Source organism: Notolabrus celidotus, chromosome 15, assembly GCF_009762535.1.
Source record: "Notolabrus celidotus isolate fNotCel1 chromosome 15, fNotCel1.pri, whole genome shotgun sequence".
NCBI lineage: Eukaryota > Metazoa > Chordata > Actinopteri > Labriformes > Labridae > Notolabrus > Notolabrus celidotus.
In genome coordinates this window covers 18,820,635-18,846,903 of record NC_048286.1, presented here as the reverse complement: position 1 = coordinate 18,846,903, position 26,269 = coordinate 18,820,635, and the positions used below count along the sequence as shown (strand labels likewise).

At 38.6% G+C, this 26,269-nt stretch overlaps 1 long non-coding RNA gene across 1 annotated transcript in view; it reads left to right on the top strand.

Moving 5' to 3' along the window:
- The window catches only part of LOC117827101, a 117,367-nt gene extending 94,551 nt beyond the window's left edge, over window positions 1-22,816 (top strand). The window contains exon 4 of the long non-coding RNA XR_004634148.1: window positions 22,344-22,816. This is a non-coding gene — a long non-coding RNA (uncharacterized LOC117827101). The remainder of the gene's footprint in view (window positions 1-22,343) is intronic.
- Window positions 22,817-26,269: the final 3,453 nt, after the last annotated feature.

The window sequence follows — 26,269 nt, the reverse complement described above, 5'->3', positions numbered from 1 at the left end:
GATTCTAAAGAGCAATCCAGGGCCTGTGCTGAGATAAATAATATGTCTAATGACTGGTTTCAAACTCCTGTGGAGATTAGAAGTTAAATCTGAACAAAACAAAAGTTATGAACTTTAGAAAGAAAGGTATAAGAAGTAGTGAAAAAACTAAATTGGTTGTTTAATTTTTAAGTGTTTAAACTTGCTAATTTTGTATCAAAAGCCTGGAAAAGAGGACAAGATAGTCTTTTAAGTAGTGTGCATTTTTATTTTTATTTCTATTATTTTATTTTATTCTGTTATAATTTTCTCCCTCAGTTTCCTAACAAGGAATGATCGTGCTGTGCGCTCTGGCCCTGGACTGTACAAATTTATGGTGTCTTGTAAGCCCATGCGGGCTAGGCATATAATTGTATGCATGACACAATAATACAATGAAAACTTCAAACTTCAAAATATAATAAGTATTCCATACAATTTGTACTTCTTTTTATATCTTTAACATACCTGGGATCAGATCAGAGATGTATTTACTGTATATTATTAGGTACTCTGATGAGATCCCTTGAATCTTGAACAGATCAGGATCGCTTGCCAATCCACCAGAAAAGTCAACAGTTCTATGTCGAAAGACATAAGTGCAGACTGTTCACCTAACTTAACCTGTACTTGGACTGTTACAAGAAATCAGAGGACTCAACAAGCCTGAGATTTATGGTATAATTAAATTTCCCACAACACTAGAATAGCTTTTACTGTGTAGGTTACAGCCATAATCACATAGGATGCAATTTTCCTGTAAGTGCCTGATTCACAGTGGTTGAAGAGCTAGCACTGATTGCTCATTCACAACAGAAAATGATTGGAACACTATGAAAGATGGGCAAGAAGAGACTTTCTCCAGTGCAGAAAAAGTGGCTCCTGTCATAAATTGGCTCACATTACCTACAGCAAAAATCTTCATCTGAACTTCTAATCAATAATTCAAGCATGCATGAATCTATCCTCTTCGCATACCTTCTTAGTGAGACTTCTTTGAATGACAGGCAAACGTAACTGTGAGTGTGCATGCCTGTGTGCATGCCTGTGTGCGCCTGTGTGTGTGTGTGTGTGTGTGTGTGTGTGTGTGTGTGTGTGTGTGTGTATGAGTGTGTACGTGTGTGTGTGTGTGTGTGTGTTGGAGTGGGGGGGGATTGGTGAGTCGGTGCATATGAATATAGTCAAAGCAGAGGAGTCTCGTTACAGGTGATGATATTGCAGCCTAGATTGATGTCATAGTTCTGCCTCCGCCAAAGAATCAATGACATGGCTGCCGGCACGAATCAGCCTCACAGCTGCCAGAGAGGTGATATGCAGCTCAGGTTTAGATTGGAGACTGGTGGATGAATAGTTTTATACAAAATTAAAAATCAATGGGATGGTAGATAGATTGGAAATTTTTGTTTATGTTCATGTGTGACGGAGGAAGTAGAGTAAAAGAAAAAGGGAGTGTGAGGAGGAGAAACGAGGTTCTGGGGATGATAGGAAGTATGAGTGTCTTGGCTAGAAATGAAGAAGGGTTGGAACGCCTAACTCAATAGGCATTCAGTCAGACTGAAATTAAATAGCATTTTATTTCCTGCCAAAACATACCTATCTACCCTGTGTTAACCTTAGGGGAAACGGTAGGAAACCAAGTTGTAGGAGTTTATATATATTTTAGTTTCATGATGGAGCTGTGGGTTTGGATTTAATTCCTTGAATTTTAATTTAAGTGTCTGTCTTGTGAGGAAGTGATAAATTGTGAAAAATACTGAACACATAATGTTAAATTCTTACCTGGTGTAACAACACTGCATATTGGTTCATTATTAACCTGTGGTGGTCTGCCACAGTCTGGGAAATAAATTAGAAACACTGGACACTTCCCCCAAATACCTTTTCCTTACCATTCATCATAATATGAAAAAAAAACTATTAAGTTTGAAAAGTGCTAACAAAAGTAAAAAGTTATTTCTGGTTTCAGCTGGACTCAAAATTGTATTAGCAATTAATTGTTTCCCATGAGTTGCAGTGGGGTTTTTTTTCTCTGGATTTCTTCATTACTCCAATTTCCTTACAAGACTAATAGACCACCAGCCTGAAATTATCAGCACTATTTACACTCTTAAAAAGTAAACTCACCACCATGCAAAAATATACTGTATGTTTAAATACTCTACACTTGGGATGTAGCCAGCAGACTAAAGACCAAACAAGTCATAAAGCACACCTGTTTTTTTCTCCCTTCACACACTAGCTCACTCTTTGACGGTCACCTCCAAATGTGTGTAGGTCAATGTTTATAGCATCAAGAAATAAAAATCGTGTCTGTTGTTATTCCAAGGAATCTCCCTGTCACTTGCCTCTGCTGTAGGCTACATTTTATTAGTCCCATCAGTAATGTAATTCAGAGTACAACATGAAGGACACATTACTGTGGGTGGGAAGCCTGGTATGTAATCATAATGCTGACTTATATAGCCTTGGCTGATGAAGAAAATGAGAAACTGTCTTTTTTTTTAACTTTTGATTACTTTTTCTAGTTTCCTGCAGAATAAAGTGATCATTTCAAGGCAGTGTTTAAGGTACAGTGTGCAGTACTTAGTGGCATTTAGCAGAACAGACTTAGCAGAAATGGCTTGTTTAAATTACTCTACATCTTGATACAATTTTTTTTTTTTTGTCAATGAGCATCGACATGAGGATTTCCTTCAATGGAGGCCAACACCCTGCACTGCCATGTTTATTCTATAGCACAAAACAGATAACCCAGTAACATATACATTTTCATATTCAGTAAGTGGAGAAGAAGAAAAATATATAGTGATTGTTGTTGTTGTTGTGTGCAAAATAACTTGTATTGATAGATGTTACTGATGTTAAAAACTTCACAAAACGAGGATCATACGAGCATCACAATAGCTTCTTGTTCTTGAAGGTCACTGTTGCTACACTGATGGGAGGGGTGTGCAAGGCAGCATCCAATATAGAATCTAACTACTAGATGTTCCCATTTTTACACACTGTACCTTTAACCAGGAAGTATGGGTAACTGCCTACAGGGACTGAAATTATTCAATATAAGCTGTTTTTTGTTATCTCAATTTCACTCCATAGCCTTAAAGTGGATCCTGTATAATTACCTTCTTGTAAAAAAAAATCTATTTGAACATTGACACTGTTCATACTCTGAAAACTATTATGGTATGACAGTACCTTTACTTTAATTGAACCAAGTAAATACCTCAACCATGTTTCATTACTTGTTCTAATGCTAATAAAGTTTAACGTCATTGTTCAGTAGGATTTTAAAAGTGCGTGCTTTCCTGTGAGTCTTCACAGTAGTTTGCCAAATAAGCGAGGGTGTTGGTCATCTCTAAATGACATTTAGTAAAGTGAATCTGCTCACATCTGAGATGTTAGTACAGATTTAAAAAAGCTGCTGTTACATGCTGCTAATAGCCTATCTTAAAATCTGCCTTGTTTTCATATCCAAAAAAAAAACCCTTGACTTTAGCTCTACCTTCTAACTAATTTGGCATGGTTGTTGCATAGTAGAGGTTTACAGGCACATGCTTTCCTGTGACTCTTGGCAGTAGTCTACTGGTGAAGATAATAGTCATCTTTCAATGACTTTTGATTCAGTGAACCTTCTCACATCCGAGATATTAGTGCAGCCTTGAAGACACAAAGTTACTACACTGCATGCAGCCTAGCTTAAGAATGGCCCAGCTGGTTCTTGAACAAAACAAACCCATTGACTTCGACTGTTATAGTTATCAGAGTTGGTATAGTACAAATATATACAGTATGAATTCCTACAGTTTATATTGTAGCTCGAAAAAATATTTTCAAATACACCACTGCTAAGGCAACAGCTAACATTTCCCTCTGATCACTATGATGGATAGCATATGTTCTGCTGCATCTCCAGGGTGGAAAAAAACTGAATACACATGGTGCCAAGAAGCAGGGGAATTCACTGGTTTGCGACTGTCAAATAATGTGCAAAAATGTCTCTTTGCACCTCTGACACAGAGGAGGGGGCACTGAGGGGCAAATGCTGAAGAAAAGCTGCTAAATCATCAGATAATGCAAATGTAAAAATAATGGGAAAACAATGGGGGCTGTGATGGAAAGCAGGTGCAGTTCATTAGAGGAAAATAAGGCATTTCTATCTTAGTTTAATTAGAAAAATGATACATAGAAGTACCCCTAAGAAAAAATGCACAGAAATTGCCATCCAATTAGTGGATTGTCTATTGTACTTCCACACTTAAGCTAACTTTTTCATTATTTAATCCAACTATGGTTTTTTAACCACAAGCCACACTATGATTAAAAAATGCAGCTTGCTGTGGATCTTGTTCAAAGGGAAAAAAAGCTGCTGATAGCAGGAGCACAGGTCTGTGCCAGCAGAGTTTAAAGTGTAGAGTTCTGCTCCCGGTTATCAGGTGAATAAGAGGCAAAGCCACAGAGGGAAGGTAGTCATGGGAGCGACTTCTGCAAAAGTCATTTTGGCAGGTAACGAAACACTTTCTGCTGAGCAAGGCCAAAAAGTTTTGGAAGAAGAAGAGACGAGTAGACATGCATCACAATGTTGTACTATTCTATGGGGAGAAAGACTAATCGCTTCTTCAACTTGAGGTCCAGCACCAGAGGAGCAGCAGAGTACAGTACTATAATGAATTATATAAGTGGAGTGGGTTTGAGTGAAGGACGTTCAGCTTACTGCTGGTATGTGCAAAATGTGAACCTTGGATTGGTTGAATCTGTGTTATGAGAGAGTTATGAAAGGAAAGTTAAATGTTTTGTGATAGACAAAAATAAGGGGTCAAATCCTTTAGAACTACTAAACTCAAATAGTGTAAGGGTCTCTTAAAGGGACAGTGTTAATATGATTTAAAAAAAGGATAGTCAAAAATGATTCCACAGATTTAAAAATGTCCTGACCTTCTCTTGTATTAAGCTGAAATTCTGGTCCCTTGACCACAGGAGGTTTAGTGGAATGTCCACTACTCTGAAGATCAAGGTGTTTTATTTCTGTGTCCTCCAACTAGCTTGTCCACATGGAGAGATACTTTTGCTCCTGAAAAGATAGCTATAAGTATGTGAAAGTGTGTGATGTGAATTAGATTGCATCTCAATATGCAGGCACCTTGCATGGAAGTCCCAGCTTCCAGTGCATGGCAGGGTGAATGTAGGAGTAGTGTAAGGCATGTTAAGTGGTCAGGAGAACAGAGAGGTGCTGTATAAATACAGTCAATTTACTATTCACAATTCCCATTGTGCAGTGGGATATCATATTTCATCTTGACCTCTAAATGTCCACTTCATTTTAAACCCCATACCCAATGTTGTTACTTAAACAAACTTTATGATTAAAATGGTTTGGCCTATATTGCCACCCAAGATGGACTTGCTCTGCCTTTCTGCTTAAATCACTGACAACACTTTCTCTTCATCACTGTAAAACTGCTCACACACGAGACACGGTTTTAGGCCGGATTTCCCACCCCAATGATCAAGAGAGTGGCCTGATTCAAGGTTGGTCGAAACTGATTATTTGTCCAAATAATCCTCAAATGTGTTGTGTCTTTACAACTATTTTACAGCACCACGTCAGAGCCTCCTTTACCTGGGATCACAAATATCAAACATGTTTAATATTTAACATTCCAGGTCGATTGAATACCAGTAGTGACCAAGGAGAGGAGCTGACTGGGAAGCATCACCAAGCAGATCTAACAAACTTTTACAGCTCACAAACATGGCAAGGATGCAAAAGCCATACCTAGGGTGTGTCTCAAAGCTCTTAACATCGGTCTCCTCTCTCCTCGCTCCTCCGCCGAACCAGAAGTAGTTACTGACCCGCCATTTTAAGTTGCGTCCCAAAGCTCTTAACTCTGCTGGAGGAGAGACGAGAGAGGACGGAGGAGACTGATTGGAGGAGCGATAATCGAGGAAACCTGAGAGCAGGCTTTGCGGAAGTCTTTTCTCAGACAGACACGCCCCCTTGTTGAATACCTCTCACTGATTGGACGCTGCAACAACTCCGACTTCTCTGAAACTTAACACCAGCTGAGTTTAATAATAGAGAAAAGATGGACCTTAAAACAGTCACTAAGGGGTGGCTCTGAAACAGACGACAGGAGGATAGAAGTTAAGAGCTTTGAGACGCACCCCTATACTGTCTTTTCAGCCAGGATTACACACATTCTTTTTCTCATTTTTGTTTCTTGCTGAAAAAACAGAACACAAGCCAGGACAGCCAGCTGATGACATTGTTCTCTATATGTGCTTGTTTGTCTCCCAAACTCACCTTTGATTACGTCAGTTTCTGATGAATCTCGTGTCTGTGGAATCACTATCGTGAAATCCTTACCACAATCGTTCAGTGTGTGGTCTAGTGGTCTTATAGAATTGTCTAATGTTTGTTTTAAGAGAATCATAATGTTAAAAATCTGATCTGTATAAATAGAACTTGTTCAAAATAAAGCACTAGACAGTCTTTTTCAAATCAGAACAATTTTTAATTGTGTCAACAGAAACTGGGCATTCTCAGACAAGTGCACCAATACATTCACAAAACAGTGAACACAATCATAAAACTGGACCCTTAGGTATTTAAGCGTATAATCTTTAGTGTTATTATGTCCAATCCTTTGCAGATTACTCCGTCTTCATCGAGGGGACACCAAACATCACATGAAAGAGATGTAACTACATTATTGTAACCTTTGGTGATGTGTGTTGTTGTTTTTGAAAGTCTTTCAATTAGAGAGTAATGTGGCTGATTGGTGTTTTCTTCTGTCATATGGTGAGCCTCAGCGCAGAGGGTCGGAAGCACAGCACAAACATGCAATCTGGTGATGGAAACTGAAATCTTTGATAGTGTCCCCCATGGGCGGCATAAGCTTGATTTGTTCGATGAGTCTGTGTGAAACCCAACATAAGGCTCAGAGTGCAGGGTCAAAGCTGCACTGGGAGACAACACGTGCTGAATACATTTGAAAAACTCTGTGCTTTGAAATTCAGATCAGCCAATTCTCTGTTGGGAAGAGTCTGAGTATAATCATCTGAGGGAGTACATGTATGAAAATGCATGTTGACGTTCCGCACTGACTAAAAGCATACAAGAATGTTGCAGTCCAGCAGCTCCAATCTCAGTTAATGATCATGTGTAGCTTTATCGATCATTCCAATGGGATATAAGTGGAAATTGTGTGATAATGTAAATTAAGCTGGTGAAAAGAAGAAGCACAAGTCTTGTCTGGTCTTGTCTTTAAAATGGATGAGTCAATGTGTTGCAACATTCAATGCAGAAACCAGTCAACCAAATTAAAGTGCTATCTTCTTGGCATCATCGCCATGATTTAGGAAATAATGAGCTGGTGTAACTTCTGTGTTTTGCATCCATCAAGATCCACATGCACAAAAAGAAAAAAAATACTGATAGAATTCCAGTGCCCTGAAAAGATACAAAAAATGCAGATAATCAAACCAGATAATTTCCCATCACATGCTTAGATATAATAATACATTTTCACCAAGATTGTATGGCTTTACTCCTCTTATCTAACTACATGATAGAATAGCTGTGATTTTAATTATTGATAATTCGCCTTACGTAATGTGGCGTATGCATCAACCATAGACTGTATAAAATATGGACGTAGTATCCGTGACGTCACCCATCTGTTTCTGAAGCGCTGTTTTGAGGCCAATCGTCGACGGCAGCCAAATTGCTGCTGTGGAGTGATTGTGACATAAAGAGGCGGACTTTGAGCTTCCTAGCCAACAGCTACAGTGTTCCCAAAGTTAGCTGTGCCTCTCATTGGAGGACTCGTAATCTCAATATCTTCGTATAGTTTGTGTCGATCAAGAAATGAGATATCCAGACTACACTCGTCTTTTGTACCAGGCTGTAAACATGTTTATTTCTGCTGTAAAGATCGTCTTTTTTGAATTGGTGTGTATGTGGTTTCCGGTACTTCTGGAGCCAGCCTCAAGCGGATCCTTGATGAACTACAGTTTTTAGCACTTCCGCATTGGACTCATATTTTTAGACAGGAGGTTGCCGCTTGGCATCAACCCTCTGACATATTGACTTTTGCACTGTAAAGTGATATATTGTGAATTTTAAAATTTTTGCATCTCAGGAGGACATCATTTAAAGCAATAAACTCCAAACATGGTTTGACTCACACAGTAACAGCTATATTAGGTTTGTTATTTCAGCTCAGTCTTCCTCTTCAACAGCGAACAGCGTGTGTTTTAAGGTAAACATATTGTGCGTACCATTGGTGGTGTCACTATGCAGTACAAAACTTACTTTGAAGATGTACTTACATTGAGCTTTTCTGTTTTTTAAATTCAAATTCTGGAAATTGAGGAAACACCTTAAATGTTGAAGGAAACTCTGGATGGTGACCTTTGCTATTTTAGCTGTTGGTATCCTCTGATTCAGAAAAGTCCAGAAGTACTCTTGTTACAAAGTCCCACTTGTGACAGTGGAAGCTCTCTTTATTGGCTTACAGTTTACACACTTGCAACTCCAGGTTACTTGAATCTCTCCTGCTTCCCTTTCTCCTTCAGTCTCGTTCCTTCTCTCTGTACTCAAGTTCATAAAGGTGTCCTCTGGTGTCCTCAGTAAACAGCATGTCACTGTCCAAATCACTTTTTTATAGTGTTGTTGTCTCTGTTAAAGTCTGCAGACCTGTGCAGTGTGCTGCAGGCAGAGGAACATGTACGACTTTCACCTGCTTTCTAATGACAAAGTGTTGAAAAATATTAAATAGAGCAGTCACTTTCACCAACTTCAATGTTTGGATTGAAATCTTCCAAAAATTAGTTTCATAATTACATATTTCAGTTGACTCCGTCTGTAGCTGTTGATAGCTTAGCTTCCATGTCAGTTCTAAGTTTTTCAACAAAGGGGCCAAGCTGACCAGCATATACTATCGGTGTTGACAAGCACCACAAACAAACCTTTTCCAAAATGAAACTTTTTTTTTTTTTTTTACTTTATTTACCTAGATGTTTTGCACAATTCTTTTTTTCTTTCTAAATTTGGATTTGTATATATTTTAATTTCAATGTTTCTGGCTGTTACCTGCCGAGGGACTACAGATGCAAATGAGCATTATTGCTACCTCCAGCACGTTTACATCTTGTATATCTGTTTTTGATGCCTATATCATAAAAGAGATGACCCCATACCACTTCAAGAGCACTCAAACTCATCATAAGATACATGATTCTGGTATGATTTTATACATTCAAACCCAGCTTCATAATCTGACCCATGATATATTGAGTTGAGAACCCTGGGTGATGGCTCTGCCCCTGCATGCAGTCCAGTAATGTCAGCTCATATCAGTCACGTCATGCCCAAGCTCTCATGTTCCCAGTCTAATTTCCATTGTCTGACCCAGCCGCCCTCCACTTGAAAGGCTGATGTTGGAGATGTTGCTCTTCTAGGATCTTATTACAATCCCCTTTAGACACTCCATCTTTGGACCATCATCAGTGACTAGACAGGGATTTGACTGACAGCTTTTTATATGCAAATTAATTCACGCATTCAAGTATTACTAAAGCTCACAGGCAGTAAACAGAACTAACATTTAAAAACTGTCTTAGAACATAAAAAAGAAAAATGCACATTCCTGTATTCGGCATCCTCTCTCCCCATACATGGCGTACAACACTTGCTGAATTTAAAAGGAAAGTGATCAGGCCTCCAGGGCTCATCAGCAGGCTTAGGGCCTCTTCATCCCCCCTCAGCTGCATGTAGTGGCCGGCAGAGGTTTGTGATTGACTTGACAGCTCCATTAGAAAAAAGAGGGGGTGATTGCATTCTGTATCAGTCCCACAGCATGCATGACTAACCAGGCTCAGCAGCAAGGGGGATGGAGCTACTCGAGCTATGTTACATTGGGTTTATGTCAGTTTCAATAAACAGCCTTCATGTCTGGTTGCTTTACCTTTCACCACTGCTCTATGAACCAAGGTTGCCAACAAAGGGATTCACTGTTAACATGAAGAGAATCGGTTTACTTAAAATAATAAAAACTAATCTGTAAACAATTGTAGATGACTACTTGTTAGTTAAATAATCAGTCATTCAATCAATTTTATTCACACAGCACCAAATAAAATAAAAGTTATCTTACAACACTTTTGATATAGAGCAGGTGTAGACCATACTCTTCCATTATGTTATTCACATTATACATTAATGTGCAAGCACTTAGCGATAGTGGCAAGAAATTAAAAGAAAATCAAGGAAACGGAGAGGAAGAAAGAACAGTCTGTTAGACAGACACAAAGCAACAAAAACCATGACAAATAATACAACTTTATAACACAAGGTCAATATAAACTTAAAGTATTGATAAAAACCTTAGTAATGAACATTTAGGTAAGACTAATAATAACAGTTAACCTAGTTGAAGCTAAATAGGTCCACGCTGGGCATGTCTAAGGCAGCAAGCAGTCATAGCAATGATCCATAAAAGACCTGTGAGGCAAAAGAGCACAAAACTTCCCAGCATGGTCTTATTTTAGTAACAAGCATTAAACATATATGGGACATTAATGCATTTAAGAGAAAGAGTTAGACGTGATATCTGTGTAACAAGTCCTATGGACTGATCCAAGGAAAATCTCAGCCAGACCTGACTATTCTTTATTAAAGAAACGTTTTATCCCTGCATTTACAAGTAAAGAGAAAGGAGAAACGCATGATAACTGGAGGCTCTACCTCCCATACTACTTTTGAGACTGAAGGTGCCAAAAGACAGCCCTCATTCTGCAAATGATAACAAGGAATTACTCTCTGTTTTGTAACAAGCTAGGCTAGCAACATTTTAGTACAGCCTGTAGAAAATTATATAGAAAGGGGATGATTCACACTAATTAGGTGTCTTTAGGAGAGGATAGAAGTCTTGCATAATATAATACATCACCAGAGCATATTGCAAACCCTTATTTTCCTTTAACTGGAGTTTCCTGTACTTGGTAAATGATCACCTGAGTTTGACTTTCTACAGGGTTTTAAAGGCTGTATAAGTATTTATAAATACAAATATACATTATTGTGTTCTGTCCTCTCCTTTGATATTTGCCAATCCTGTGGATAATTTTAAATAATAAGAGTGTTTTTGTGTTGGAAATATTGAGAGAGAACAAAGTGCACTTGCTGTGATAATATCAGGAGTGGTGGAAATTGAGTTAGTAGGTAAACAAAAATATTCAACAAATTACTTTCCCTAATTATAGCTGCCAACATAGCCAGAAACAACATTTAATGCAAGACTCTCTGTGTTTGAACAAGGATACCTCATCCAGAGCAATTTATTTAAGTACCCTAATTTTTCAAGCACACCTACACACTCCCACCAGGTTTCAGAGATGATTTATTTGTAGATGGCTTATTTGAGTTTCAGTTCATTGTTGTTCAGTCTTACTTTTAACCTTACCTGATGTTACTTCCCATGTCAAAGCAGAAATTCATTTTTTGAAGTCTTTGTCAAGCACATACATACTTGTAATCAAAAAATAATTCCACACTTGTAAACAAACCAAAATAAAAAGTCTTCAAAGGCCTTGTTCAAAATATTCGCATGGTTCAGGTATTCTTTTTTTCAGTGAAAGCAGAGCTTGTTAGCTACTCTTTAATGCCTTACCCTGATTAAGGAAGCTCATGAGGAAAATAGATGAAAATGTGCCCCACTAGTACCTCTCGTTCCTTTCCCATTTTTTAATGGGCAAGCATCCTGTCTGGGAAAAAAAATGTCAAAAACATTGGTTTATATCAGCAAATATGCACAGGAACATCCCGAATGGTGTACTATGAAATGATTTCGACATACCCTGGCTTTCTTTGAGTAAGATGGCTCCACAAAGCCTGAAGCCTCACCTATCAGAAATCAACTAACTTAGGCTTCAGGTTTGGAGGACTTATACAAAAAAGGGCATTCTTTACGTCATTCGACACTTTTTCCACATAAAAAGAACCACCGTCAGCAGTCTGCCTCAGTCAGAGTGACATAATGAGAAGAGATGACGAATATATAAAAATGATTGTGGTGAAGAACTGCTGCTGTAATTGAATTGTAAAAGAAGGGAGGTATGCAGCTGAAAATAATTGCGTTAATTTGTCAGTCTTGTGTCAGCGTATTGATTATAAACCACTAGTGCCTCCTATTTGTGTATTTGTTCACAGTTCACACAAGTTAAAATGAACTAGTTCACCCTCATATTTCATTGTTTTAAATTATGAACTAAGTTTATTCTTTATTCTTTCTTCGGATCCCAATTAGCTTCCCCGACGTGGTCACTAGTCTTGGGTCCACACATAACAATAAAAAACTGTAATTTACAATCACAATTCAAAACATCTTAAAATATATAATAAAATATTGCTGAATATGAAATAAGCCATAGCAACACTGAGAAAAGGGAAAACAAATATCTAAGAGGAAATAGAAAATAATACAAAGAATACAGAAACAATCCAAAAGTAAGATAGTTCAGTTTTAGCTGCACCTCAATTTTCTTTCAGTAGAGCCCTCTACCCTTCAATCCCTAGCCCTAAGTCATGGAAATTTCCTAACCTAAATAAATGACTGTATTATGCTATACAACCCTAGACAGATATTAAGATAACAAGCCAAGAGAATCCCAATTAAACAGAAAAATATCCACATCATGGACAATATTTTATAAAATAAAATAAAATGTAGACACATAACTGTAATTAGTTGGCTGAATATTTAGCTGAAGGTTCTAAATTTAACACCCAAATATACACAGACAATCTGCTTTGTAGAAGATCATGTGGATATGACGGTTTTCACATCCCTAAGATAAAAGGGCTGTCGGCAAGGAATCACTGAACAAACATAAAAGTTAGTTGTTCTCCCTCAAAAAGCTACACATCCTTAAAACGTCCTTTTAGGCTATTGGAATCTGTCCTGATCCGTTCATAAAACTCTTTCAAATGTGCAAAACAGTTGTCTTCATCACCACCGCTATATACATCTGAGTAGCTAGCAGCATGAGCCACACACACAAGACAGTGGTCAAACAGAGATCAAGTTTATTGATTTGATTAAATATGTGATAAGTATTTAAAGACCTATCATTTGTGTAATTTGTGTTTACATTGCAAACCTATCAGTGTAAAACAGGCTTGTCAAGATTGTAGCTAAAAGCATAATAGCGCAATCCACTGTCTGTAGATGCTGTGATTTTTCTTTTACTGCATGTATGGGGATTTCATCTGTTTCAAATGGGGAAAAACAAGAGGAAGGTGACTGAAGGGTATTCAGCTGAATGCAGAGGCTGCCATGATGGGATGCAAGTGGCATGTTCTAATGTGCCTGCAGTCCTTACCTCTGTGGATTTATCAATGTAATTATGACTCTAAACATTTCTTTGTACATATTACTTCAGCTAAGGTTCTGTAATTAATACAAGTACAGTACTTCACATCAGTTTGAAGTGATTTAAATCAGGTCAAGCCAGGTTAAAAGAAAACCACTTTCTTGAGCAGAAACTGTGACTAAAAAAGACTCACAATAAAACACAAGCTTTCATTCTGACAGACCCTGGGAGCTGAGAGTGTTAATACTTTCACTGGTAAACTTTCAGACAGCTCTGTGCACATGAGGAATAATTAACATAATATTAAAATTGATCCGACAGACCCAGTTCCCCGCTGCTATTTTTGAAGCAAATTGGTTCAGAGGGCTATTTATTCTAATCTGGCTGTTGAACACAAAGTGTCACCATCAGGATTAAACCCAAAGAAGACAGATGGAAATCTCCTCAGCATCCCTGAACACAAAGGGCTTACTGTATGCTCTGTAACTTTATGACATCTACATTTGGATCTAACGTCTTTGATCTAGTCTGTGGAATGGTGCTGTTAATTTACTGTCTACGAATGTTGTCAGAGCCCATCAGTTTCCTTCAAGACACCAGTGAGTAAAACACATTTTAGTGTTATATTAGTATGACTTGCACGGATTATAGCATGTGTCTGTCCTTATTTTTACAATGATACCCAAGCTTTGCGTGCATGAATGGCAAGTGGGTTTTTTGTCTGTAACCTTTTTCCTGTTTCTTGAATTATTTGTATTATGTGAGGCATTCTAAGTGAATAGATTCAGTGTCTTTGTACACAATGGCAGAGTGGTGAACGTCATGAGGCAGGCAATCACTAAACATTATGTGGGATGTGAGACAGTTCTAAGAAGCTAAGTGGAGTTGTCTCTTTGCCACCAAGGTCAGAGATATTTACTGTTCAGAAAGTGTAGCAGGGGCTAAGTGACTGCATATCTGCACTTGTGTGTATATAGGAGCCTTGTGAAGAGATGTTTAATAATATGGGAAAGAACAGATAATACCAAATAGCCTTGAAGACTCTGCGTGAAGAAAAGACATCATGTACCACATGAAGTTTGCATGTAGTTCAGAGCCTTTCATACAGTTCTATTGAGAATTATCAACACATTGTTTCTCTCTGTTAATATAACCCATAGGCCCATTTCATAAGCCTCTCCAGCATCTTTCTTCCATCAGATAACAACAGGGTTATAGGGCCCTGCTTTGTTGTCTTTGTATCAGGTATGAAAGAGAATAGTCAAGAGGAACACACTTTTAACAATACATGTGTCATATGTTTTTTAAGAGCACTTTGTTGTAGGGGTGAGCCCGACTAAGGATTTGCTTAGTCGAATCTGATTCATCAGATTTTGCCCATAGTCGACGAATAGTCGAATGTTTGTTGTTTTTCCTTATTGACCCAAAGTCTGCATGATGGTGACCGCATGACAATATTACGCATAACCATTTACAATTAAGAGACTCGTGGCTCAAAGTAAAAGGGACAACAGAATATTATAAGCATAAAACTTAGATTTTTTAAATCTATATTGCAAAAACAACAAAGTGATGATGGAGAGAAAACTCAAATAAGGCCACCATCCGTTAAACATGGAACAACGCGCCACTATAGAATAAGGAATCAGGAGATATTTAAACAGTGTTCACACAACGGAGAGCAGCGCTGCGGAGGGTAGTTTGTCCAACTTAAGGCTAAACATGTTTATAATGCTCAAAATCAAACCTGAACCAGCTAAAGGGTTTTTATATCTCTTAACAGTACCTTTTAAAAGAGTCATTCATCGCGTCTTTGTCCGCGTGAGTCTTTTCAAACTGTACGTGAGGAAAACCATCGTGTTTACGGGCAGAAGTGCGCTCCTTGCTTTGTTGACTGTAAATCCTGTCATAGAGAATATCCTCTCTGATGGCGTGGAGGTGGATGGGATGCTGTGGATTGTTTTTGAGGCTTTGCGCAGCTTTGGGTATCCCTCCTCGTTCGTTTGGCCCCGTACAGTTTTTGTGTGGTCCGGTAATCCTTGATCTCACAGCCCTCTTCATGAAGCTGCTCCTCATCTTCATTACTATCTTTTAGGATCAACTGAAGTTTTATTTCTGACATTTTGAGCTACCATGAACGTAGAAAGATTTAAAGGCCAGCTGAGGTACGTCTGCTCCACAGGTCCCCGCTTTAATTACCAGGGGAGATTTAATTACCACTTTAAGGAGATTTAACACTTCAAGAGATGTTCTCAGAATTACATTAAATAAGTTTATATTTATATAAAAATAGGCTCAATGAGATACTATTTTTACGGGAAGCAGGAAAATAATGTAAAATTAGACATTGAGCACCCCCATGGTTTGAATGGAATGATCCACGTTTCATATGCAAATATTCGACTATGGGTTGGCAGTCGACTAAGGCTCGTTAGAACGAATCATCGAATATTCGACTATTTGGGGTCACCCCTACTTTGTTGTGTTACTTATTGCTATAATCAGACACATTGGCCACAACATTTAAACATTTAGGCTTCAATAGTAGTTACTATTTCCTGTGGATAAAAAACAAGAGTTTCCACTAAGTTTCCACAACTCCCCGCTGGATTCCCAAACATTCTCTTTGTCTACACCGTCAGAGTTCTGTGTTAAAAGAAAAATGTATGTGAAGAATGTCATTGTCGATGACTCTGAAAGCCTCTGACACTACCATACTATAATGTGAGGGAATGTATTTTTTGTGAACCCACAGTGAGCAACAGCTAGATCAGGTGAGTCTGGCCATAAAAAACTAAAAGGGAAAAAAAATAAGTACCAAGTATATGGACATGGTATTCATGTTTGAATGACTAAGTCAAAGCAGTTATCCTCTAAACTAGGGAGGTACATTTTAAGTATTTTCCGTGATCAATTTTTGGAAATGTTAATGATCAATTTTCGATTAATCAATAAAAAAAACATTATTATTCTTATGTGAAAAACAAGACCAAATACGTTTTTCCCCCCTAAATTATGTTTTCTACAGCAACAAAATGCATATAACTGATGGTAGTGAATACGGGTTTAACACGCTGAACATCAACGATCAGGCTCATAAAAATATTCTCCGTGGACATAATCTTGTAAAGTGAAGGCTCATAATACTAACAGAAAAGTACTTCAGACTCACAGTGTCCAGCTTTCTGTCTACTCGTTCTTATTGAGAAAAATAAACATGTGTATTCAGTCAGGTGTCAGCGGGGAGCACAACCGGGTCATAATCAGTTCAGCGGCAGAAAAGCTCAGACGGCTCTGATGTTGCTGCTCTGCAAAAGTAGCGTACAATTCCAACATAGCAATTCCAACCAGTCTGTTGGCTTTGTATCCAAAGGTTAAAATGTCCTGTTTAAAGTTGTCAACCTTCGTGTCCGTGACGTTGTTTGCAGCAGTTGCGTATTGATCCTCTTTAAAAAGCGCACGTGGAGACCTGACAATTTATTCAACGTGGCAACACCAGATCACAGTCTGCAGTTAAACAATGTACATTTGTTTGCTGAGTATGGCTAACGTTAGCTGAGCTAGCACCACCAGCCTTTGGTTCTCCTTGCAGGTCATCATCCACATGCCTATGCAGGTTGACTCCAGTCAAGTGGTTAAATGTAAGTTTAACCAGACCGAGTCAGTCTCCATTTTCTAGGTCAAACCATGCCATGCTATGAGATATCATCTGTCATCTGGATAGCAGAGCATTGTAGGAACAAGGGAGCAGCCATTAACTGTAAGTGCTGGTTGGCTGAGCTACAGCTTAGTCACAACATATGACTGCCATTTAGAGTCCTACAATAGTGATAACACCAATAATTAGTTTAACTGACAAGTAATTGTAGTCCCGACTAATGAGGGCGTTGACGTGTATTGGTTGAGTTGACTGAACATGCACATTCATAACCAAAGGTAGGGGCAGAATATGGTTGCAATTAATATTGTTTTTATTGATCAGTCAACCATATAAAATGTATTTCACAGGTAGTGTACAACCTGTAAGTAGTACTTGTTAAATTCAGTGGTGCAAGTTCTGCTCTGATTCTTGAAATTTCTAGATTCTAATACTAAAAACAAAAATTTAAATTTTAAATGAAAACATTATAGATCAAATACATCTTCAGCCATGAGGTGTTTTAACTTAAAACATGCTTGTTAATTTTACTAACTTAGTTTAAAAAATAAATCAGAATTTAAGTTACTTCAGTGACAATGTGTGAGTTTTGACAGCTAAAATGTTGATTACATTTATAGTAATACATTTATAGTCATAACTTATTATCAAAATATTAAGTCATTAGAGCCTCTTTCACTTGCCCTTCCATTCCCCGTAGAGTAACACCATTTTGATTCTCTACCTTTTGGAGGCAATTACACGGCTGCCCTAATCTCATCAGTCAGGGAGACAGGCAGAGAGACAGCTGTTGGACTGTTTCACTCTTATCTCTTGTGCTCCCTCTCCTCTTCCTCTCTGTCTTTCTCTCCCCCTCTCTCCTCCATCTTCCTCAGGCTGGGTGGCTGGCACGTCTGGTGACAGCAAGTCCTTGGCTCTTCCTTTTGTATAAAATGGAGCGTTTGCGGACAATTATCAGAACTCTGCCTGCACTGACTCCTGGTTCTGACACTATTTGCCCTTCTTTCCGTCCTGCCATTTCCCCCCCCCCACTTCTTGCTTACAGTATGAGTTCTGGGTCAATATAAGCCATCAGCTCTGTGATAGCGCTAAGACTCAGCAAACAAGGGAGCTAGATGTAAATCCATTTCTGAAGTGGTCGGTCTAACCCTTAAAGAAAAAACATATGTTGACTGAAACACCCCTGAGACACCTGCAAATTCCAAATATTAGCCAAGAAATCTCCCGCCTGACATACAAAGAAATATTTTACCAACATAATCCACTTTCAGCCTCACCTTTGTGTATTGAGTGAAATATATTTCCAGGCCTGTTTTCTCTGTTTAAGTGTCACTTCTTTGGCAGTGTACAGTCCAGCCCATGAGTGGTGTGTCAGCCATGTTTATTTTAGATGACAGATGCAATCTAGCCTGGCATCAGCTGACGGGTCAATCTATATCTCATTACTCTTTCCAAACATATCATCTTAGCCTACAATCATGATGCATCATAATACATTCAATTCCACTGATTTCATGTAAAGCTACTTTAGCTGAGCTGCAAGCACACACAAGTAAATCTGTTTTTTCTAATGCAGCAACTTTAAAAGATATTTAATTCTATTTCACACTCTTATGTGTTTACTTTTCATTTTCAACTCATTCTCCACTCCTCTCTCTCTCTCTCTCTCTCTCTCTCTCTCTCTCTCTCTCTCTCTCGCTCTCTCTCTCTCTATCTGCTATTATTCACTTCATTCCAGGGCAGCACTGAAGCAGGCTTTGCTCGTGTGATTTACTTTCTATTAGGGGATTAAAAATCAATTATGCAGGAAGCCATGCGTAGGCGTGATTATAGCTGCGCATGACGGCGCCATTCATCACAGGACCACTCATCTCTACAGCCGTTAGTTACACAACACATACCAGGACAGCCATCTTTTACCGTGAACTCTGCCCTCATCTTTTAACACATTGTAAACAGAGTAGGTCCAGCATTTAATAAAAGATGAATGACTTAGCTTTTTTTAGCAGTTCAAAGAGCCATTTGTATTGCAAAGTGAAAGAGATGGGAATATAAGATGGCCAAAAAAAGAAGACGTGCATGTAATATCTATAATACAATTTTTAAAAGAATAATTTATGGAGGGGCTCCATTAACATCCATCCCTGCTGAATGTAGCCAATTATAACAATTACACATCCATTTAATGATGACAGAAGAACACAGTAACACGCTAGACAAGGCCCCTTAACAGCACTGAAATGGCATCAGTAATGATCTTTCAAATGAGAAATATTGTCAGGTGTCACTTAAATTGCATTCCTATGAATGGTGACCTAACCCTTTGTGTGCCTATCAGTCATTCTGAGCTCAGACTAGATCTATGGCTGAATAATAGATGCATGGGTTACTAATAAGACAGCCTACTTATGGAGAGCACTGTCAAGGATAAAAGTACTGCACTAGGATTACACTTAAAAAAAAAAAGTGCTTGTGATAAGACGTGGTCAGAACAAGTAAAGGATACTGGATCGTGAGCAAGTGGTCATACATATTAGAATCCCAAGAGGGTAAGCAAGTCCAGAATGCAAAGGGGAGGGATCTTGTCTTTTCTGGCTACTAACTAAAGGCACAGACAAGCTGACCCATGATTGAGATTTGAAGAGGATGTTATTGATTCAAAAACGATTTATTTATACAGCTTAAAAATAGTCTCCTCAACTCCATGGTCAGTAAAGCCTCCATGGCAATGGATTCTTTACAGCCTTCTTTAGTGAGAAGTTCACATTATACTGAATGTTTCCATTATAGTTGATATTAGAGAAGGCAAATGGGACTACTGCAGGATTATTAATGTTGACATTTCTGCCCTCTTTCAACTCTCATTCTTCTCAGAGATGTGTCAACACACCTCTTATAATTAGGTGACATGGTTGTTATTATCACTTCTGCATTGGTACAAGTTACTTTGTTAACAGCAATTTAGAGATGAACTCTTACTCCACTTGTCTCTATTATGGCCCTTTTCCACCGGGGGCCCGTCTTAGTCCTACTCTATTTGACTTGACTCGACTCTACTTGCGTTTCCACGGGCGTGGTACCTCGTGTCAGATACCAGTTTTTCGTACCTGCTCTGCTCTGGTTCCAAGAGAGCTGAGCCGATTCTTAAAGGTGAGCGCGACGCCCAACACAGGAATCAAACCCGCCATTTAAAAAAAACAACATCGGTACTGTACAATGTCCGCACACAAAGTTTCTTCCTGCTCCGTTGATGAGTTTAGGGTTAGCAAGTACACCATTGCCTCCACGTCCTCCATTGTCTGTGATTGTTGTGTTTGTGTCGCGTTCAAAATGACGTGAACGCAGTTTTGCGTACCCAAGCCGGGTAGAGTAGGGTTGTAGGGCTGGAACTGTGTAGTGGAAAAGGGCCATATGAGATGGTTCAGGCCCAGTAGCTTCAGATGCGTCATTATTTCCTGACCAGCCCAAGACAGAAACTAACACTTTTGCCACAGTGTCAACAGACAGAGTTAAAAATGTGCCAAACTCCTCTCTGCTGATTGATATGACTTGTGTGGTAAAGGTGTCCCTTCATGGAGTTGCTTTTGCTCTTGAGATTAAATTAGCCTTATGTTATGTGTTTTTGACCGATCAGAAACGTTTGTAAATTGTAACTTTTAATAACGCATACATGTTAGAGTCAGACAGAGCTCTGCAAGCTCTTCACCGAAACTTTGACACAAAGTTTGTGAAACTTTCATTTTGAATCCTGTAAACAAAAGCTGTCATCAAGATCTTGATGTGGATAGTGTTTGCAAACACCAACTGTCTGCAGGATATTTAACCATGAGGTAATTTCTCTGTGGCTTTGTTTGTGAGATGAATAATGGTATGGTTATTATGAAGATTTAACATCTAGTTCTGGAAAGAACTGATTGATTTGGTAGCTGAAATAAACAGATGTTGTTGATGAAACTACAATTTCCCAAGATTATTGAATGTGAGATGCGTCAGCATTGTCTACCATGTACTCCATGAACTGAACACAGTGTTGTCTCATGCTTCATTTAGTTTAAAAGTAGACGTATTACATACCTGTCAAGGAGAAGGAGGGTAAATTCAGGGCTGCTTTCAAAACAAGGTTGACTTGCTCTTGAGCTTGTGGCTCTGTCACTTTCTCTTCTTCTATGTCTTTGTTCTTGAGTCAATTTGCTTCCTTTATCTTGCTGTTGACCCTGTTTCTATAACTATGTGTTCAGCAGAGTATTCTTTAAAGAAAAAACTCATTTTGCCACAATAATATACTACTGATTGAGGAACTTATCTGTGCTTAGCCAATGTGCTGTAGATTTGTATTAGGGAAACCAATATAATGGCAGTACTTGCATGCATTTAGAATAGATTTATAGAAATATTATGTTATTGCTAATGGTCTGATTTGGTCAAGATCATGTAGATGCTTAATTTGGGTGAATAACCACTATAAAACTATTGGACTAGAAATACATGACAAACTGCTATGTTATACATAATTAATAACTAAAGCTGTCAAATAAATAAAAGTCACAGGAAAAGCATATGAGTACAGATCGTGAGCAAGTGTACGTATTTACATTGCAACCACATTTTCTAAGGTTGTCAGATACATCACAGCATCAGATTATTTGGAATAAAATGAATCACTTTAACACTGGAGCGAGGACACTTATTCTTGACCTAAATATGCAGAATTTCTGAGCTTCACTCACTTAATGAAATTCTTACGATATTTTTAATTTCTACAGAACAGAGCAGTATTACATTTTCATACTATAAAAACCAAAAATGCAAACAGGACATTACACATTTTTTGATTAGTCAGAATGCTTGACTGACATAGAAACAGACATACAGTAGTTTTATGCGAGTAGACACTAGGCAACGATTATAATTTGATTTGCACATTATTTCTCTATCTATATAAGTGTTCTCTGACTTCTTTGTTCTTGAGCATAGCTCCTTAAAAGTTACATTTTAGCATTCTTCAGATCAAACTTTACCAAAACTCCCAGTCATCCATATTCAACACAACCCCAATACAAAGTGCTGATGCCTTGGAACATTTCCTCCATTTATTTCACTCCATTTCTGGCCTGCACAGATAACATGGAGGCACTGTGTGCTCTGTGTGTGTCTTCTCGAAGAGGCTCAGATATTTCAGACATACTCATCTGTGTTGGCTTGCACACAGTGGTGTGCTGGGGAGAGAACATCAATGCTGGGGATGCAGGCAGGACAAACAAGCTGGCGATAAAGGTTTGCTTTGTTGCAGGGCTGAGTCTGAACACCCCAGAGGCCGATGCTCAGGAGAGGAGGAGGAGGACTGTACTGAACTCCATCTCAGACAGCCCCTTTCGTCCTGCCCCCTTCTATCGTGTATCTTCTGCCTCGTACCTCCGAGGTGCAACACAGAAACACTGATTTTATTTTTTCAGCTTCTTCCTGTTTCAAATGGATCTTGCCAAAGAGAGCCAAAGCAGAGGACTGTGTTGTACTGTGGTTGCTTTATAAGCTTCCACATCCTGCTCTCTTCGTTCTGTAAATAAAGATATTAGCTGTACTGTTTTCTCTGGCCATGTATCTGTACATTCCTTTTGAATAATTATGCTCAACTTTCTCACAAAAGAGTGCTGCCTCTTACTCTCATTCTGTCCCTCTCTCTCTGTAAGCATGTCTTTGACCTAACCTTAGTCCTAAAGACAATTCAGTGTGAACACATACAAGTTTCCTTCAGTTCTTTATTATATTGGCATTAAGGCACTTACTTGCATCTCCTTTTTGTACTACTTTTGCACAGCTACTTTAGAAACTTTATGCATAATCGAAATTACACTTGCTGAATGCCCAAAATCTTGGATGAATGACAACAGAAATATTTTAAAAATACAACATTAAGATTCCAGTCTATGTTCATTCTATTTCTTAAATGTATTCCCACTTATATTTAGCATTTTAACATAGTTTAAAAACACTTTATCCCAGTCAGAGACACTTATGCTAACAAATGGACCTATCGGAGAAAGCTCTCAAACAATATATATTTATTAAATCTTTTTCAAAAAAGAAATGGCAAAAACTTTGGTTAAGGAAAGGACCCAAGTGGCAAACTGAGTCAACATTGTTTTTTCAGCATAGTAAAAAACATTGGAGGGCTTTAATGGCAGCTTGTACAGCAACATTTTGTTTTAATGGGTCAAATTAAGCCAAACACCAGATGAATGATCCTGTTAGTGTAGCGCATGAGTGAAGCACAATTTGTTCAGTATTCCAGCTAAAGGATACAGGCAGTAGCTTCGTTATACATCTCTTTAAGCTCAGACTTGAAAAGATTTGCTAGATTATTCATCTAAACTGGAGCAGTTTCAGCTGTTATCCACAAACAGACCTGGAAAATTTCAGCTTCATCCTTTTGTGCTGCTGAACATTTGCCAGCAGCAAACAGGAGATGCTTTGAGCTTCTCTCAGAATGACTTGCCAAAATTTTCCATCAATAACCGTGGTACATACACAGTCCTACACTGACACAGCCTCGGTCAATGTTTGTAGCTGTACAGTTTCTTATGTTATACACAAGCACACGCACGTACACGACCGCATTCGCCACCCTTTTCATGCCGATAAGAGCCCAGACTTCAGGAGAAAGGCACGTCTGTTTACTCTGAAAGGTTCAAAGATAATTTACCTGGATTAGAGGAGCCATCTGTGCCTGCCATCCCAGATTGCTTTGGAGGTGTCTCAATAAATACTGAGCAGGCTGCATGGCAGGCAGTGCGATGGTAAGGCAGTGAGAGGTTTGCTCTGAAGCAGGGCTTAATGCCCCTTTTTACATCAATTACCACTAGGTGCACGCTGTGTGACACCCTATGACCTCAGCTCATCTTTTGTTATGAAATGGGTCTTTGTCTGGCTAAGAGGAAAAATCAAAAAATTGATTTTTACTCTTATCAGGAAAACCACGGCTATAAAACTATGATACGTCTTTGTATCATTCAGTTTTTCCTTCCTCATGTTGAATTTCAAATAAAAAACTGACTAGGAGGTTAGACCTTTAGCTTTAGGGGTGTTCAAATTCACTCTAAGTAAACTGCAGGGGTGGCTACGATTTATACCCAGTCCTTTCAAATGTATGTGTAAACACCCTCAAATTACAGCAAAAGGTCAGCTCACTAACATCAGAGCTGGCGCTTCGTTTGGAACCCGACTATGCGTGAATGCAGAGACAAAGACACAGGTAATGCCTCACTTCTCTTATTCTTTCTGACTGCAATGACGCTGATGTATTTATAGAGATTTATCTAGTTTTCACCTGTCTGGACAGCTCTGTCACATAGTTGATGTAATGAGGTTGTGAAAGGCAAACTGAAAAGGCCACAATACAGTAGTCAGGTTTCGTAGATTTAGTGTTTGTACATCTTCATGCCACTGTTCTACACTGGGGAGTAGTATCTAAGTTCCCACTTTTACTTTTGTGCTCATCTGTAGGGGTTGAGAGATAAAGCTGTAAACCTACAGAACAACTCCCCTATGTAAACCTTTGGTGTGAGGGATTATTTGAAGTAAATTTAGGCTTTCTTAGACTGCAGTAGCCACTGGGAAAGTTGTTGTATTGTTAAAAAAAAAGAAGAGGGAAAAGAAAGCACAAACCTGCCTTGGGTGATTTTATTGATTTTTCAAAAGGCTGCATCTGGTGGTTCCTGGAAACACGGTGAGGTACAGAATCAACTCCCCACTCTTTCTCTAAATCTAACAAACACACACAAAGCGCCATATTGTAACCCCCAACCCTGCTTCCTTACAAGTCACATTCAAAAAACCTATTCTTACACCCAGTTAGTTAGTGGGACAGTCTTTAAATTCTTGATACGAGTTCCAGGAAGTTTTCACTTAATGAAGTCAGGAGGCTGCACATGCCTGGGGACACACCTGGAGCTGAAATAGATATAAATCCCACAAAAACATCTAGTATTAAACACAAGTGGTCAAACTGACAGCACTGCACTCTCAGCACTGTTCAGATTTAGATATTGGTTTATATCAGGTTTTGTCTTGCCATTTCAGAGGTGAAATATCAGGAGAGCAGAGGCAGCAGCTGAGTAAAACCTTTTGTTCAGGAAATAAATTGTTGCTGCCATCTTTGCCATAATGCTACAGGGAAGTCTTGACCTGCACAGTCAAATCTGGATTTTTTCCCAAGTGCTGCGAAACAAGAAAAATGAAACACCTGCATTTACAGTATCTTGAAAAACATAAAAAACTGCAATCTTGAATGTCAGATGCAGTATCTACACCTGCTTTTCTTAAAACATGATGATTTGCATACCTAGGAACTTCATATTTTCTTGAATGTGTTTTAACACCAAAAGCCAACTGTTATCTTGGAGAAGTGGTAATGTGCAAATTAGGGCTGCCAAGATTAGTCGACTAGTCGTCAACGTCATCGTTTACTTTTTGAAGCTTTGTTTATCTCTCGAAACTCCTGCTGTAACTTCCGCTGTCTCGTCTGCCTTTCTGTCCTTGACGCACATGTGCAGTAGTGGTAATCGGGGTCAGCCTTGATGTCACCGGAATGTTATGCCCAAACAGTATCATGACTAGCCAGCTAAGGAGCTCGAAAGTTTGGGAGCATTTTTCCAAAATAAAAGAGAAGAATGTGCAATGCAAAGAACTTGCCTTCCATGGTAGTATGACGGCAATGCACGAGCATCTGAAAAGAAAGCACGTCTTGGCGGATTCAATTTCTGACGAAGTGGGACAGTTGTCTCGGTAAGCTAATTGGCTAGTCAGCTGCTAACATTAACGTCAACAGTGAGCTATTTACTTAACAGCGATGTCATGTTTGAATAGGAAATGACGCTAATATTTTATAACGCTAAGTTACAGTGCTAAAAAATATGTTCCTCTTCAATGGACAACTTTGTTACCATTGTGCCTTCATTTTATTTTGCACTATCACATTAAAAAATGTCAGAAATGCTGCTACAAGCTGCAAAGTTCATTAAAAGTTGAATGAACTATCATCTTAATTGTCTTTATTTTTAGATAGCACATACCTGGTTTTATAAGAGCAGCTGCATTCTGGTGCAATAAGCTGCAATTTACATATGATCCGATTAGTCGACTAATCACAGAAATAATCAGTGACTAGTCGATTATCAAAATAATTATTTGTGGCAGCCCTAGTGCAAATACACCAATCAG